Here is a 19,186-nt window from a genome sequence, read left to right as displayed (position 1 = left end):
CAGTTCAAGCGATTCTCCTGCCTCAGCCTCCCAAGTAGTTGGGATTACAGGCATGCACCACCACACCTGGCTAATTTTTGCATTTTTAGTAGAGACGGGGTTTCACCATGTTGGTCAGGCTGGTCATGAACTCCTGACCTCAGGTGATCCACCCACCTCAGCCTCCCAAAGTGCTGAGATTACAGGTGTGAGCCACCGTGCCAGGCCAATCTGATGGTTTTATAAGGAGAAACCTCTTTCACTTGTCTCATTCTCTGTCTTGCCTCCTGCCATGTAAGACGTGCCTTTCACCTTCCGCCATGATTGTGAGGCCTCCTCCACCATGTGGAACTCTGAACCCATGAAACCTCTTTTTCTTTAAAACTTACCCAGTCTTGGGCATGTCTTTATCAGCAGTGTGAAAATGGACTAATATAATCATCGAATGCCAGAAAGAAATCTACCTATATAAGGTAGATTTCTACCTACCTGAGGACTGCCTTCTTCAAATAATGAAATGGAAGCCCATAGAGTATAAGCAATGTGTATAAGCACACCTAATAGTGGCAGAACCAAGCTCAGAACCTACTGAGAGACAGGTACATTATGGGAAAGCACGTGTTGATAAGACAGAACATAATTCCAAAGGGAGACGTAAAATACATTTTCATCTGGTTTAATTTGGGGGAAAAAATCCCCACAGTTTCTCATATTTAAAAATAAAATTTTTTAAGTAGGCAAGAAAATTAGTACGCTCTTGAGGATGAAATTTCATATGAAATTTCAGATTTAAATATTATGATACAATGCTGAACAGTATACAAGTACCCAAAAGGTCATGTTTGTAAAATTTTAAATATCTAAATAACAAATTATAAAGGGTATCAATATCATTCCATTTTGAGCATCTTATATGTATTCTGAGAACAAATTATGTCTTGGCACTTGCTGTAATGTAAAAGGCTCTGTAATAGAACTTAACAGACTTTGGTTTGAGTCCTCAATTAATCAAAGTGGGCCTCTTAAAGAAGTCATTATATGAAAAACACTTTCACACATGTTTGTAGCAGCACAATTCGCAATTGCAAAAATATGGAACCAACCTAAATGCCCATCAACCAGTGAGTGGATAAAGAAAATGTGGTAAATATAAACCATGGAATACTACTCAGCTATAAAAATAAATGAAATATAATGGCATTTGCAGCAACTTGGATGGCATTGGAAACAACAAAGCCATTTGCAGCAACTTGGATGGCACTGGAAACCATTAATCTTTTTTTTTTTTTTTTTTTAAGATGCAGTCTCGCTCTATCACCCAGGCTAGAGTGCAGAGTTCAAGTGATTCTCCTGTCTCAGCCTCCCGAGTAACTGGGACTATAGGCACACACCACCAGGCCCCGCTAATGTTTGCATTTTTAGTAGAGATGGGATTTTTTTCACCATATTGGTTAGGCTGGTCCTGAACTCCTGACCTCTGGTGATCCACCCACCTCAGCCTCCCAAAGTGGTGGGATTACAGGCGTGAGCCACTGCGCCCGGCCTGGAAACCATTATTCTAAGTGAAGTAACTCAGGAATGGAAAATCAAATATTGTATGTTCTCACTTACGAGTGGGAGCTAAGCTATGAGGATGCAAGGGCATAAGAATGATATGATGGACTTTGAAGACTCGGGGGAATGGCGGAAGGGGGATGAGGGATAAAAGACTACACTGGGTACAGTGTACACTGCTCAGGTGATGGGTGCACCAAACTCTCAGAAACCACCGCTGAAGAACTCATTCATGTAAACAAAACCCACTTTTATCCCCAAAACTATTGAAATATATTTTTTAAAAATAATGAGTCTCCTTGCTGTTGGTGTCTTCCTTTGAATGAAGGTTTCTAGTTAATTTTAAGGCAATGGTCATATCCATTATTGTCTCGCTAACTTTCACCTCAGTCTTTGGAGAAAGGAAAAATTGAATCATGCACCTTTGATCAAGAAAGGGCTATGATGATTATACAGACAAACATTTTTATTTTACCGTTGAAGAAACTGAGACCTAGAAATATTAAGTGACTCTCTCATGGCCCCTTGAAAACAAAAGACACCCTGAGAGTCAGCTTGTTTTCCATTCTCCTTCCCGTTTTCTTTCCCATCACCTTCATCCCTTTTTGGAATTTCATGCATTGTGGAAATTAAAAGACAGCACCTGATTGGAAACCTGGATTCCCCTTTGAAAAGTCTGTGCTCAGCCAGGCACAGTGGCTCATGCCTATAATCCCAACACTTTGGGAGGCCGAGGCCAGCGGATCACCTGAGGTCAGGAGTTCGAGACCAGCCTGGCCAACATGGTGAAACCCCGTCTCTACTAAAAATACAAAAATTAGCCGAACGTGGTGGCACATGCCTGTAACCCCAGCTATTCAGGAGGCTGAGGCAGGAGAATCACTTGAACCTGGGAGGCAGACGTTGCAGTGAGCCGAGATCGTGCCACTGCACTCCAGCCTGGGTGACAGAGTGAGACTCCATCAAAAAGAAAGAAAGAAAGAAGGAAAGAGGGAAGGGAAGGGAAGGGAAGGGGAAGGGGAAGGGGAATGGGGAAAAAGTCTATGCTCTTTCCCAGAGGCTTTTCTTCCATTTTTCTCTACAAACTACACTGTGTCTCTGCTTTCACTGGTTGTAATTTCTGGAACAACTTAGCATAAACACCTTTCAGGGAAAGCAGACATTCTGCGTTGCAAAAGGAGAAAAGTGGAAAATAAGATTCCAGAATCAAAATTTCACTTTATGAAAATGTTATAAAGTTTCAGGGAAAAATTGAAAATTCAGCTAAAAGTTGAGAAAAGGGGTAGCTTGCCAATATGTGATCACTGCCACCCTGCCCGTGGTTTGGAATGGGGGACCAGGCGGGGCGTTCTAGTCTGCTTGTAGGGGATCCCAGTGCTCACACCAGCATTTGACATGCAGCCAGCCATCTAGATTAGAAATTTGGTGACTATAAAAACAGTTTTAGCTTCTTCCTAAATTGATGTGTATCTTGGGTGGGTTGACTATAATTCGTTTTCCCTATTTCTTAAGTGGGCTGTCCCTGTCTCTGCCCCAGTATATTCTTTTTCCTACCACTTCATCACTCCCAACCACTTTTCAATGCTTTTGACATTTATTGCTAATAAAAATAATAACACTTATCATCTAAAAGTTAGTATTTCAGTTTGAAAGTTTTATGTATGTTATTTTTACTTGGATTTATGTCACTCTCTCCTCCAAGCAAAGAATAAATAAATAAAAGCACTTTATCAAATTTATAACCTACTCAAATTCAGAGATTTCCGAATAGGAAACAGACCAGGGACACTTAGCTAAGATTAGCTTAAATAGAAACCAAAATTTTGCATACAGGGCTCTGAAGAAAGATGTTCGTCTTTTAAGATCGTCTTTTAAGATCGTGTCTACATGTGAAATGGGAAGTGGATAATGAGGGTAATTACCTCTGCACCAGAGGCCTTCGAGCTTACCTGTTCCCTGAAATGCTCAGGTAACTAACAAAGGCAAACGGGTTCTCTGGTCTCAGTTATATCCTAATAATTGTTTCAATTCTCTGCTTCCTTTTGAGTGTGAAGATCTGGGCTAAAAGGCTTTAAAAAACAGGCTAAAAAGGTTTCCCAGACGTAAAGTAGATTTTACAAAAGAAACTTCTGGCAAGTTGAATGTAAGTAAATCAGAAACATATGGACTGTGTTTCCCTCAAAATACCCATGGGTTTATAAGCCCAGAAAACACATAAAAAGTAAAGGGAAACTGTTTTCCAAAGCTGAACTTATCTGAGACATTGCACACTGGATCAGAAAGCCTGGCTGAACCCACCCAGCGCGGGGGACGGAGCTGGTCAGGCAGCCACCAGTGCCTACCCCAGAGCTGATGCTGACGGTTCTCATTTCTGAAGATGACATGATTGATGGAGTCTTGACCAGTACATATGGGCGTGACTGAGAAAACATCACTCAGTACTTCCCATACTGAAGACATGACTTCATAGCTCCTTTGCAACCATCTGTAGTAAATGTTTACACAGCCTGTTTCTCTTCTTGAGGGCCTCTCATGCTAAACCATCAGGCTGGTGTCAGGCATGCATTTACTGAGCGTTTAGCACGCGCCCCGCAGGGAAGAATCACAGAGAAAGAGACGATCCTATGATCCTATGCCGGCCCAGAAGGTGCATTACAGACTCCGAATTGGAAGGTCCTTAAAGAGACCTGAGTTTCTCTTTCCACCCTGTGCGGGGATTCTGGTTGCAGTTTGCAGTCTAGATCATGGAAAGAATGGTCACAAAATAACTCAAATGGTTACCAGCACATCATAGATTCCCTGTTGACAGGCAAGGTCCTTAAACAGTAGCACGTGGTGCTCGTGTTGGTGGGTGGTGCTGGTGTTGGCGGGTGAGGCTTGAGAGAACAAATGGAAGGTTGACAGAGAGTAACCCAGCCAGAGTCCAAGCTCTCAGTCTGTCCGTCAAAGTTGGGCTTATATGTGCTTTGGAGTGCAGCACTGAGGCTACTAACTTACACACAAGCACACATAAGCTTTTTTGTTTTGTTTTGTTTTGTTTCGTTTTGTTTTGTTTTGTTTTGTTTTTGAGACGGAGTCTCGCTCTGTCGCCCAGGCTGGAGTGAAGTGGCCAGATCTCAGCTCACTGCAAGCTCTGCCTCCCGGGTTTACGCCATTCTCCTGCCTCAGCCTCCCAAGTAGCTGAGACTACAGGCGCCCGCCACCTTGCCCGGCTAGTTTTCTGTATTTTTTAGTGGAGACGGGGTTTCACCGTGTTAGCCAGGATGGTCTCGATCTCCTGACCTCATGATCCGCCCGTCTCGGCCTCCCAAAGTGCTGGGATTACAGGCTTGAGCCACCGCGCCCGGCCTTGTTTTTTTTTTTTTTAAGACAAGATCTCACTTTGTCTCGCAGGCTGGAATGCAGTGGTGCAACTGATCATGGCTCACTGCAGTCAACCTCCTGGGCTTCAAGCAATCCTCCCACCTCAGCCTCTCAAGTAGCTGGGACTACAGGCACATGCCACCACGCCTGGCTGATTTTTTATATTTTCTGTAGAGACGGGGTTTTGCCACGTTGCTCAGGCTGGTCTTGAACTCCTGGGCTAAAACAATCTGCCCACCTCTGCCTCTCAAAGTGCTGGGATTCCAGGCATGGTCCACTGTGCCCAGCCACATTCCACGCTCTTATCACAGCAAAACTTGTGTCACTAATGTAGCAAATTACGTGTCTGAAATCCTTTCAAAGCTCAGTAACACATATTGAGTCCAGATTATTTTAGAAGACTATTATTATCCCATATCTATATACGTGTTAACATTGTGTTCAATTTTGCATTCAAATTTACAAGATAGATCTGTCCTTATGTCAATGGTCACCCAGTGTTATATTATGTCAGACTTGCTTCCTTAATTCTGAATGATCTTTTTCTGAATTAAAGTACTATGTTTAAGAAAAAAAAAAACCTGGAACGGAAAGAACACAGTTTGGAGAGTCAGACATCTGATACCAGGTCTCAGAAACACTCCGACTGTAGACCTGTTGTTTGACCACTCAGAGCCTCAGTTTCCTCTTCAATTAAATAGGAATAAAAGTCAAATTACCTATTGGCATGAGAATCACCCGAGGTCGGGAGTTCAAGACCAGCCTGACCAACATGGAGAAATCTTGTCTCTACTAAAAACACAAAGTTAGCGAGGCGTGATGGCGCACGCCTGTAATCCCAGCTACTCGGGAGGCTGAGGCGGGAGAATCGCTTGAACCCGGGAGATGGAGGTTGCAGCAAGCTGCGATTGCACCATTGCACTCCAGTCCGGGCAACAAGAGCGAAACTCTGTCTCAAAAATAAATAAATAAATAAACAAATAAAATAAAATAAATAAAAAATAGTATGTTTCTTCCCCACCCAGGCTATAAATAGAAAAACAAAATGAAGACTAAGATGGGGGCCAGAATTTTCACCTTTATTCCTGAAAGAGGCCCAGTTGGAAGGCAGAGTAGAATGAGAAATAAACGGACCTGAAACCCAGATTAAGGCAGAGGACTTGTTCAGTCCCAGGCCACGCTGGGCTGGTGCAGGCTTCCACACGCCAGAGGGGATGGTTGAATTACAGCCTGGAAAGGCGAAGGAGAAATCAGAGCCTCAATGAGCAGCTCATCCCAGAAAGAAACCAGAGAGCTGAGTTTACCTGAGCTCATCCAGATTATTCTTCCACATCTGCCAGACAGATCCTGCTGCTCCCAAGAGAAGGAGTGATTAATGGGTAGAGAGCAGCCAGAAGTGACTCATAAGATGTCACCTCAATGGAAATGCCAGGAGTAGAGAAGTGAGCTAAGTAGGACAACGCATGGGAAAGGCCTCTTGTGATCTGCAAAACGTCATGTCCATTTCAGGCTTTTGCTCAATCTGCCTGCATGTATGATACGTCTACTATTTGCTCAGTTCCCAACACCAGCTTCCAGAAAATTTAGGTTGAACAAGACATTGTTCCTTTAATTAAGATTACAGTCTAGTAGAAGAAATAGGCAAGGAATCCCCAAATTACGGTATACAGGAAGTTTTCAACTTAATATGCAGACACCAAAGTCTGTGCAAGATGTAACAGGCATACAGAGAAGGGGTCGCTGATTCATTGCATGGCCAGGTAAAGCTCCTTGTGGAAATGACATTGGATTGCTGAGACTGGAAGGTCACGAAGTAGGTGGGAATAAGAAAAAGTGGGGCTGGCTGTGGTAGCTCAAGCCTATAGTCCCAGCTACTTGGGAGGCTGAGATGGGAGGATCACTCGAGGCCCGGAGTTCAAGACCAGCCTGGCCAACACGGTGGAACCTCATCTCTACTAAAAATGCAAAAATTAGCCAGGTGTGGTGGTGCACCACTGTAATCCCAGCTACTTGGGAGGCTGAGGCATGAGAATCGCTCGAACCTGGGAGGCAGAGCTTGCGGTGAGCCAAGAGGTTGCACTCTAGTCTGGGTGACAGAAAGAGACTCCATCTCAAAAAAAACAGAAAAAGAAAAAAAAGAAAAAAAAAGTAAGTGAGAATTGGAGTGGCTTTCAAGACAGAAGGAAGAAGGCACAAAGGGAAGGGATGTGACATTTAAGGGAACGGAAAGTCATCCCACACAGCTATAGGAGAAATCATCTTAATATTATGAAGAACAATCAGAAAAAGCATTACAATCTAGAACAATACAGTAGAGTGCAAGAGTAAGAAAACTAGAGGCCAGACGCAGTGGCTCACTCCTGTAATACCAGCACTTTGGGAGGCTAAGACAGGTGGATCATGAGGTCAGGAGTTCAAGACCAGCCTGGGCAACATGGTGAAACCCCGAATCTACTAAAAATACAAAATTAGCCGGGTGTGGTGGCAGCCACCTGTAATCCCAACTACTCGGGAGGCTGAGGCAGGAGAATCACTTGAACCTGGGAGGTGGAGGTTGCAGTGAGCCGAGATCGTGCCACTGCACTCCAGCCTGGGCAACAGAGCAAGACTTAAAAAAAAAAAAAAAGAAAAGAAAACTCAATGTGGACATGGCCGAGACAAGATGAGCACTCCATCACATCTGAAATGTGGCTAAGTGTAAGGATAGAAATGAGACCAAGCAAGGAGGGAAAATTTTAACTGACTTGAATAATTCTACTTTTGTTTTTTATAAAACAGAAATTGGACTGGGCGCACTGGCTCGTGTCTGTAATCCTAGCAGTTTGGGAGGCCAAAGTGAGAGGATCACTTCAGCCTAGGAGTTTGAGACCGACCTGGGCAACATAGCAAGACCCTGTCTCTCCAAAAATATTTTTTTTTAATTAGATAGGCATGATGGCATGACCCTGCAGTTCTAGCTACTTGGGAGGCTGAGGCAGAAAGAGCACTTTAGCCCAGGAGTTTGAGGCTGTAGTGAGTTATGATCCTGCCACTGCACCCCAGCCTGGGTGACAGAGTGTCTCTAAAAAAAAAAAAAAATTAAATTATTTAAGAAAGGACTGTGTGTGTGTGTGTGTGTGTGTGTGTGTGTGTGTGTGTGTGTTATAGTGTGTGCCATAAGTGCAGCCTGGAAAGTTGCATCCCAAAATGTTAGCAGTGACTATATCTGGCTAGTAGAATTGCTAATTATTTTTTGTTTACCTTCATTTCCTATCATAAATATTTACCATTTTTACAAAAGAACCAATAAAACTGACCTGGCCACAGAAGGTTTTCTATGTAAATTACGCTTTCAAGTGTTTTCTATGTAAAATTACACTTTCAAATACACTTTCAAAGCATGGGGTTGTATAATATTGCTAGCTCTTTCTAGCAATTAATAAGCAGGTCACATGGCCCCAGGTTATGAGTCCTAGTTCTGCTTCTCCCCCATCTCAGTTATGAACCTCCAGAACATTTGCAGTGAACATTAGGTGAGTACAGTGATACAGTAGCTCCCGGGTTCCTGCTGGCAGGATTCATTCAATTGCAAGCTCAGAAAAGAGGTCAAGTTCCATCTCATCCTTCCTTCATTCATTTATTCATTCAACTGTGTTTACTGAGGCAGGCCCCGTCCTAGGTGCTGAGAGCAAAAGCATGAGCAAACAGACCCGGCCTGACCTCATGTCACTTACTGAAGCAGAGCTCTGCAAGGCCCATATTTCATACTTACAGAGAAGACTAAATATTGTTACATACTCTTTCAAGCACTGTGGCCCCAATTTTGTTTCCTTTGAGTTTCCACAGTTAAAAATGTCTGGGTCAACCCAAAATATTCTTTTTCTGGATGCGTGAATTTTTTCTTTTTATTTAACATAAATACTACATATACAAGGCAAGCGACACACATTCTGCTGGACTTTTCATCTTTCACTTAAAAATCTATCTTGGCCTAGTGCATTGGCTCATGCCTGTAATCCTAGCACTTTTGGGAGGCCAAGGAGGGAGGATCATTTGGGTCCAGGAGTTCAAGACCAGCCTAGGCAACATAGCAAGACCCTGTCTCTAAAAAATGTGTATTAAAATATTAGCTAAGTGTGGTGGTATGTGCCTGTAGTTCCAGCTACTAGGGAGGCTGAGGCAGGAGGATTGTTGGAGCCCAGAAGTTCGAGGCTACAGTGAGCTGTGACTGCACCACTGCACTCCAGCATAGGTGACCCAGAGTAAGACTCTGTCTCTTAAAAAAAAAAAAAAAACAAAACTTAAAAATCATATTATGCCAGTAAACACTCTCTTTTGCATATCAGCAAGTATAAATACTTTTCTAAAAGTGAAATGTACATTTGTGATTGTGATAGACATTGCTAAATTGCTCTCCATGAACACTGTTCCAATTTATACTTCCCCCCATGCCTGCTGTCCAGTCCTACCCGTAACCCAGCATGGTATCAAACTCTCTTGATCTTCCCACAACCCATAGGTAAAAAATGATATCTCAGCCAGTTGCGGTGGCTCCCACCTGTAATCCCAGCACTTTGGGAAGCCAAGGTGGATGGATCACCTGAGGTCACGAGTTCAGGACCAACCTGGCCAACATAGTGAAACCCCGTCGCTACTAAAAATACAAACAATTAGCCAGGGGTGGTAGGAGGTACCTGTAATCCCAGCTACTCAGGAGGCTGAAGCAGGAGACTCGCTTGAACCCGAGAGACGGAGTTTGCAGTGAGCCGAGATTGTGCTACCGCACTCCAGCCTGGGCAACAGAACAAGACTCTGTCTCAAAAAAAAAAAAAAAAAAATTCTCATTTTAGTTTTCATTTGCATTTCTATTGTAAGTGCAGAATATACTTGAATGGGATTAAAGAGCCATTTTGCTAAAAGCCTGTTTACTGCTACCAAACACAATCTCTTTAAGAGACAAGGACTGCAGACTCTCTAGCAGAAAAAAAAAAAAAAAAAAGCCATGCAACAGCAGGCAGTATCAATCTGTTCTGAACCACCACTGTGAAGCAATCGACTGTGCTTTCCACCTATAACCTGAGGATTCAAGAGCTGCTTTCTGGACCACGGCAGAGAAATCTCAGAGGAAAACAAAACCAACGTTTGAGTGCTTGCTATACGCCAGGCACCAAGCTCTCCAGGGATTCTCATTTAATCCTCCTAACATGTTTAATCCAGGAGGCTCTGAGAGGTTAAGTGCCTGCTCAAGTTCACATAAACTGCAAATGGCAGAGGAGGACTTGAACCCAGTCCTAGACCCAGGTGTCTGTGCACTACACCACACAAAAGCTACGTGCGTGGGATGATATCATAGCTCACTCCAGAAGGCTCACTGGATGCCTCCTGCGATGCTGAGATGGTTAATGTCCATTCAGCTGCATCCTGAGATTCATAGGCTAACTAGCCATCTCTGGAATTTAGTCATGACCTTCTAAGTAGAAGCATACTACAAGATTGCCCATCTATGGAGCCCAAACGAATATAGGTCTCGATAAGATTTCTTATGATGTCAGCTTCCCTTAAGACACACCCATTACAAAAGATTCAACGTTGCATTAACTTGTACAATTATTGAAGACATACTTGTCACACACACCTAGAACTGTTCAGAGATTTAAATATTGTTGCCAGGCGTGGTGGCTCATGCCTATAATCCTAGCGCTTTGGGAGGCCGAGGCAGAAAAGGGGCTTGAGTCCAGGAGTTCCAGACCAGCCTGAGCAACATAGCAAAATCTCATCTCTACAAAAAATAAAATTAGCTGGGCTTTGAGGTACACGCCTGGAATCCCAGCTAGTCAGGAGGCTGAGGCAGGAGGATTGCTTGAGCCCAGGAATTGGAGGCTGCACTGAGCTATGGTGGCACCACTGCACTCCAGCCTGGGCAACGAAGAGAGACTTGTCTCTAAATAAATAAATGAATACAGTTAGTAAGACCCAAAAAAGGGCTAGGAATTGGTGCATATATTTCAGAAGGGCCATGTACCTCGGCAAGGTAACCTAAAGGATTTCTTACATGGCGTGTTGATAACTCACCTTGGGAATAGAGTATAACAAAGCTCTACAATAGTGCCCTGAGGAAACCAAATGTGACAAATTTTAAAGCTCCAAATGAATATACTAGCCAATGGCATTTCATAGCTTCACATCAGAGTTCCTGACCCAAATATGACATAGAACAATTGGTAGAACCTCTCACCCAGAGTCTGGGTAATAGAGGTTTGTTCAGGCAAACCAATCTACTCCCATAGTATGAGGAAGTAAAGAGTCAGTAAAAGGAAATGTTGTCTTTTTTTTTTTTTTTGAGACCGAGTCTTACCCTGTTGCCCAGGCTGGAGTACAGTGGCGCGATCTTGGCTCACTGCGACCTCTGCCTCCTGGGTTCAAGCAATTCTCCTGCCTCAGCCTCCCGAGTGGCTGGGAGTACAGGTGCCCGCTACCACAACCAGCTAATTTTTGTATTTTTAGTAGAAATCGGGTTTCACCATGTTGGCCAGGCTGGTCTCAAGCTCTTGACCTCAAGTGATCCACTGGCCTCGGCCTCCCAGAATACTGGGATTACAGGCATGAGCCACTGTGCTCGGCTGGAAACATTGTCTTGAGGGAACATATCTTTCAAAAATGTTATTAAAATGAGCTCTGGCCAGGCAAAGTGGCTCATACCTGTAATCCTAGCACTTTGGGAAGCTATGATGGGAGGACTGCTTGAGCCCAGAGGTTTAAGGCCAGCATGGACAACATAGTGAGTCCCCATGTCTACAAAAAAGGTTTTTTTTAAATTAGTCAGGTGTGGTGGTGTGCACCTGTAGTTCCAGCTACTTGGGAGGCCAGGGTGGGAGGATGGCTTGAGCTCAGGAGTTTGAGGCTGCAGTGAGCTGTGACTGCACCACTGCATTCCAGCCTTAGTGACAGAGGAAGACCCCATCTCTTACAGAGGACCCATGAGAAAGTGAAGAGGAAGAAGAAGAAGAAAAGAAGAAGAGGAAGAAGAAGAAAGAGGAGGAGGAGGAGCAGGTAGCAGGGAGAGGGAGAAGGGGGAGGGAGGAGGGAGGAGGGGGAGAAGGAGAAGAGGAAGAGGAGGAAGAAGAAGAAGGAGGAGGAAGAGGAAGAAGGAGAAGAAGATTATAGAGAAAGTAAATGCCGAAGGTCAGGTGAGTACAGACAAACTCAACTCAACATTTCTGCTTGAGCCCAGGAAGTCGAGGCTGCAGTGCACCATTGCACTCCAGCTTGGGCAACAGAGCAAGACCTTATGTGTCAAACTAACATAAAGTGAGCTTCCAAGCAACCCATCTCTTCTGCTACCTACAGGAGAGCTACTTGGGGTGTGGTGTGAGAACCCTTTGCTACTGGGCCACAAGATAATCACAGAAATCAGGAATAAGCATTTAGAAACTTTTATAGCAATTTGGCAGACTAATTTTATGCCTGTTGAATCTGATAATGAAAACACGGGGGCTTGTAAAATTTTTTTATTAAAGCCATTAAAATGAAGAAGTGTTTTAACATGTGACAAGCGCTCACACCACAGGGGTTGTAATGACTCAGGATAAGGAAGCCCAGGCATCTATTGCATGATGAAGAATTTCCGGGGCCCCTACGTGCCCAGCCACGCACAGCACAAAGCACCTTTGCAGTGGATTGGCACTGCCATCTGCCACATTTTCTCTGCAAAAAGTCTTTGGCAAATGTGGAAACTAGCATCTCACAACTGTTGCTACGGGAGGTTGTATTAAAAATGTGCAAAATGAGTTTTTTGGATAGAAACTTCTGTTCACCATCTCAAGAAGGGGCAGAGCCTCTGAGAAAATAATTGAAGAATTATGTCACATACTCCAGAAATCTGTATCCAAAACATCGGAGCGGCCAAATTCCAGAGGGCTGTCAAGAATTCCTAAGGATATGCTAAGTGAAATAAACCAGACACAAAAGGCTGGGGTTGTATAATTCTGCATGGAAAGCCTGGGATGGGGGGAACAGAGGGAGCAAGTGTTTACTGGGCACAGAGTTTCTGTTTGGGATGATGAAAAAGAACTGGAAATGGATAATGGTAACGGTTGTACAACATCGCACATGTATTAAATGCACTTAAAATGCTTAAAATGGCATATCTGTATGTATACTTTACCACAATGAATAACTAAATAAGAATTCTCAAGGTATTTTCTGAGAACTCATTGCTTATTAAAAAGAGGGCTGGGTGCAATGGCTCACACCTGTAATCTCAGCACTTTGGGAGGCTGAGGCAGGAGGCTTACTTAAGCCCAGGAGTTCGAGACACTCTGGGCAACAAAGCAAGACTCCTATTTCTACAGAAAAAAAGTAAAAATTAGCTGGGCGTGATGGCGCACATCTGCGATCCCAACTACACCAGAGGCTGAGGTGAGAGAATCGCTTGAGCTTGGGAAGTCGAGACTGCAGTGAGCCATGTTCACACCACCGCATTCTAGTCTGGATGACAGAGCAAAATCCTGTCTCAAAAAAAAAAAAAAAAAAAAAAAAAAAATGAGACCAGGTGCAGGGCTCACACCTGTAATCCCAACACTTTGGGAGGCCAAGGCAGGCACAACCTTGAGACCAGGAGTTCAAGACTAGCCTGGGCAATATAACGAGACCTCGTCTCTACAAAAAAAAAAAAAAAAAAATTAATTAGGGATGCTGGCATGTATCTGTACTCCCAGATACTCAGGAGGCTGAGGCAGGATGGCTTAAGCCCAGTAATTCAAGGCTGCAGTGAGCTATGATCGTGCCACTGCGCACTCAGCTTGGGTAAGAGCAAGATCCTGTCTCTAAAAAATAAACCAAAAAAACCCACATGGGTCATCCCATCTGGATCTAGTTATTGCACTTGTAAACCAGAAATATACCTTTTGCTCATGGGGAAAAACCATGGGGTAAAGAAACCAGATTGTTCCAAACGTTAAAAAAAAAAAAAAAAAAAAAAAAAAGCAGCCAGGAATTCCACCAGCATTAAAACTCCAGTGACTCTTAGTGTCATTTGACATTCCCATTGATCATCGAAATCTTATTGAAATTTTCCTTGCTTCCACGCAAAATCCATCTCCTCACTGATTGCCCGAGCTGATTCAGCAGGTCCGATTGGCTGGGTGAGACCCTAACTTTGTGTGCAAGCTCCGAACACCCCGCATGTAGTGGAGGAGGGTGTCATTCAATTCTATCTTCCACTTAAGATATATAAGTAAAAGTTGCCTTTCATAAAGTCTGCAAACAAGCGTTCTACAAACTCTTCTTCGTAAATCTCAGCAGTTTTATATTATTCTGAGACTCCTACATCTTTCTGCATCCCTTTAGCTCATTGTTAGAATAGATGTTCTCTAAATATCCATTTACTAGCTTCTTTTGTCTCTCTGTATTCTTTCCTGGAAGGCCCATGCTCCCCCTTAGCTGCAGTAAGCCACATCTTTCTCACTATGATTCTGACTTTTTTTCTTCCCAGCCTGAAACCCACATTTCTGACTGCTCACAAGCGCTTCAAGCTCTGCATGATCAAACACACATTATCTTTCTTCTTCAACCTGATCTTCTGCTGGGCACTTCTGCAGAAGTGCGTTTTGTAAAAGGCACCATAACGTATCCTCTCAGTAACCCAAACTTGGGAGCTCCTGCGCTCCTGTGATATCCCTCCAAGTCCTTCCCCTGCCCTCTGGTTTTCCTTCCCTCCATCCATCTGGCACATATCCTGATTAGATCACTCCCTGGCCCATGTGAAGCGTCAAGAACCAGGGTAATAATTGATCAGTCTTTGCAAACATTAGAACATCACAGTTCCAAGAACCTCAAATCATCACAAACCAGAGGTTAGGGGCAGCTCCAGTATGGGAAGCTGGAACTTGCCTGGAATTCAATAACGGGTATCTGGAAGCTGGAAATACCTCTCTATTTTTTTTTTTTCTAGAGACAAGGTCTCACTCTGTCACCCAAGCTTGAGTGCAGTGGCACGATCACAGCTCACTACAGACTCAAATTCGTGGGCTCAAGCAATCCTCCTGCCTCAGCCTCCCGAGTAGCTGGGACTACAGATGTGTGCCACCACACTCAGCTAATTTTATTTTACTTTATTTTTTTGTAGAGATGGGGTCTCACTATGTGGGTCAAATTGTCCCAAACTACTGGACTCAAGCCATCATCCTGCCTCAGCCTCCCAAAATGCTGGGATTACAGCTGTGAGCCACCTCACCCAGCCTCTGAAATGCCCCACCTTTATGCCAAACCTAAGACACCATGCCAGTGCTTAGGGAGCAGTGGCAAGTACAATACATCCTCCCAGCATTGTGAGCTGGAGATCGGCACCACCATCAGAAAAAGTGGAAGGAGTTGGAGCCTCGGTAGATAGGATGGGGGCAGCTATTCAGGCTCTCCTCGTGTACGGAGCTTCATTTATGTGCCAAGCATTATACTAGGGAGCTAGAGACAGAAAACGGAGTCACAGCCCTTCAAGGAATTCCCATTCCAAAGAAGAAACATAAAATTGCAATAAAGAGGCCATGAGCAGTGGCTCACACTTGTAACCCCAGCTACTCAGGAGGCGGAAGTGGGCGTATCACTTGAATTCAGAAATTCAAGACCCCCGGCACTGAGGGAGGCTGAGGCTTGTGGGTCACTTGAGGTCAGGAGTCCAAGACCAGCCTGGCTGGCATGGTGAAATTCTGCAACTACTAAAAATACAAAAATTAGCCAGGCATGGTGGTGTGCACCTGTAATCCCAGCTACTTGGGAGGCTGAGGCATGAGAATCACTTGAACCTGCAAGGTGGAGGTTGCAGTGAGCTGAGATCCTGCCACTGCATTCCAACCTGGACAACAGGGTGACTCTGTCTCAAAATAATAATTTTTTTTCTTAAAAAAGAAGTTCAAGATCATCCTGGGCAACATAGAGAGACTTCATCTCTACAAAAAATAAGTAACATTAGCCATGCTTGGTTGCACGCACCTGTAGTCCCAGCTACTCAGGAAACTGAGACAGGAGGATCACTTGAGCCCAGGAGATTGAGGCTGCAGTGAGTTGTGAAAGCACCACTGCACTCCAGCCTGGGTGACATAGGGAGACCCCTCTGTCTCTCAAAAAAAAATTACTATAGAGGATGTTCTTGCTTCACTAGAAATATACACAGGACACCAAAGAGCAGAGGGCAGAGGCCCCAACACTGGGAACTTGGGTGGGGTGGTAGAGACTGTGGATAGCTTCACAGAGGCTGTCACCTCCATGGTTTGAGCTGGGATTGAAAGGATAAGGGAAGAGCCTTGCAGGAAGAGGAACCACACGTGCCAAGTGGTGACAGGAGCGTGGGATCTTTGGAAGTATCCTATGTGACAACATGGTCATGAAGGGGAGTAGCAGGAAATTAGGCTAGAGAGGTACTAGGGGCCAGGACCACACAAAGCTTTGTATAGCAAGCTAACCCACATCTTTAATCTTCTCCTGTGATCTCTTGAGCAAGGATTACAAATCATGAACAATTAATTCTTAGGATAGATGTCAATGTAAACACCATCAAGTCCAGTTCTCTCATTTCAAAGGCTGGGAAAGGAGTTACAGTGAGAGGAAGGAGTTCTCCCCGTACCTTCCAATAATCCTTGCATATTCCACTTCATTATGGAATTAAAAACCCCATACACAGAGTTTCCATGAAGAGCTCACCATAGGCCAGGCATGGTGGCTCATGCCTGTAATCCCAGCACTTTGCAAGACCATGGGGGAAGGATTGCTTGAAACCAAGAGTTTAAGACCAGGCTTGGCAACATAGTAAGTTCCCGTCTCTATAAAAATTAAAAAACTAATTAGTTGAGAATGATTGTGCACACCTGTAGTCTCGTCTACTAGGGAGACTGAGTGAGGAGGATTGTTTGAGCCCAGGAATTCAAGGCTGCAGTGAGCTACGATTGTGTCACTGCACCCCAGCCTGGACAACACAGAGAGACCCCATCTAAAAAAAAAAAAAAATATATATATATATATATATATATATATAAAAATAAAGGAGTTAACCATGCAAAATAGACTTGATGACAAGAGGAGGGTGGGGAGGCACAAAGGCACCTGCTCCAGGTACCCTTCTTGAAAGCAAGACTTACGGAAGAAATTATCAATTGCAGAAAGAATAGATTGCTCGAAGGCTTAACGAGGAAAAAAAAACACCTTTCAAAGCCTAGCACTATCTGTGAGCCATCCCCAGGCACAGGCACCCAACCCCAGAATGTGTTAACAGCACTTAATGCTTTCATATCTATAGCCAGCCGTAAGACAAACAAGTAGCCTTAGTCATAATCAAGAACAAATGGTCAAATACAGGCATATAACCTCTAAGTTCAAATTTTTAAATGGTGCGCCGGGCTCGGTGGCTGACGCCTGTAATCCCAGCACTTTGGGAGGCCAAGGCAGGCAGATCGCTTGAGGTCAGGAGTTTGAGACCAGACTGGCCAACATAGTGAAACTCCGTCTCCACTAAAAATGCAAAAAATTAGCCAGGCGTCGTGGTACGCGCCTGTAATCCCAACTACTCTGGAGGCTGAGGCACAAGAATCGTTTGAATCCAGGAGGCGGAGCTTGCAGTGAGCCGAGATCGCACCACTGCACTCCAGCCTGGGTGACAGAGCTAGACTCTGCCTAAAAAAAAAAAAAAAAAAAGAAAAAAAAATATATATATATATATAATTGTCACTTTTCTCTTTGTATATTTATTTCTGCAGCAGTAAAAGGGATTCTTAGCACAGCATGAAGGCTGGAGGATACAAGAAGGTTGTACTAACCAGCTAGAGATGGTGGGGGTGTGATTAAGCTCTGACTTCATTTCTTTGGGTTTTTATTTGTTTTTCATTGTTGTTTGTTTGTTTGTTTGTTTTAAGAGACAGAGTCTCGCTCTGTTGCCTAGGCTGGAGTGCACTGGTGCAATCATAGCTCACTGCAGCCTCCAACTTCTGGATTCAGGTAATCCTCTTGCCTCAGCCTCCCAGGTAGCTGGGATTACAGGTGCATGCCAATACACCTGGTTAATTTATTTTTATTTTTTTAGTGATGGGAACTCCCTATGTTGCCCAAGCTGGACTCCTGGGCTCAAGTGATCCTCCCACCTCAGCCTCCCAAAATGCTGGGATTACAGGCATGAGCCACCACCCCTGACCTAACCACTAACTTTGGATCTAGATGTAGAGAGATTCAAATCACAGCTCATTCACTTAGGAAGTGTGACTTTGGGCTGATTTTTAACTTTTTTTTCTTTGAGACAGAGTCACACTCTCACCCAGGCTGGAGTGCAGTGGCCCAATCCTGGCTCACTGCAACCTCTGCCTCCTGGGTTCTAGCAATTCTCCTTTCTCAGCCTCCCATGTAGCTGGGACTACAGGCATATGCCACCATGCCCAGCTAATTTTTGTATTTTTAGTAAAGACGGGGTTTCACCATGTTGGCCAGACTGGTCTCAACCTCCTGACCTCAAGTGATCTGCCCTCCTCAGCCTCCCAAAATGCTGGGATTACAGGTGTGAGCTACCATGCCCAGCCTGATTTCTTACCTCTATAAGTTTCCCTGAATTGCCCAGCACACTACCAGGCACTCAGGGTGTCTGTGGCCTCCCTAACCACCAGTAATACCTCTGTGGGAAAGTGATTGCAAAAATAGCCACAATGACTCACATTTCTGAATCTAGGTGCCTTTCCACACCTGCTCTGGGCTTGCCAAGTGAATTGTTTTGACAAATAGCACATGGCAAATGTGACACAAGCAGACCCCCACAGAGGGCTTCAGAATTGAAGTTTTTCCCTCTTGGGTTATTCTTGTGAATCCCCACCATAGGACTGAGCCTGGGCTAGCCTGTTGGATGATGAGAGACACATGGCCAAGTCATCTTATTGCCCCCTAGCTGACATGGAGTCAACCCCAGACGTGTGAGAATGGCCATCCTAGGTCATTCAACCTCAGCTCAGCCAGCTGGACCACTTGAAGAACCACCCAGCCATACCACAGAATCACAATGATATGGTTTGGCTCTGTGTCCCCACCTAAATATCATCTTGAATTGTAATCTCCACATATTGAGAGAGGGAGCTGGTGGGAGGTGATTGGATCATGGCGGCAGATGTCCCCCCTTGCTGTTCTCTTGATAGTGAGTCAGTTCTCACAATATCTGATGGTTTAAAAGTGGCAGCTTCCCCTACACTCTCTCTCTCTCTCTCCTGCCATTATGTAAGACATGCCTTGTTTCCCCTTCGCCTTTTGTCATGATTGTAAGTTTCCTGTGACTCCCCAGCCATGTGGAATT

Source organism: Macaca nemestrina, chromosome 4, assembly GCF_043159975.1.
Source record: "Macaca nemestrina isolate mMacNem1 chromosome 4, mMacNem.hap1, whole genome shotgun sequence".
Taxonomy (NCBI): domain Eukaryota; kingdom Metazoa; phylum Chordata; class Mammalia; order Primates; family Cercopithecidae; genus Macaca; species Macaca nemestrina.
This window is presented reverse-complemented; position numbering follows the sequence as displayed.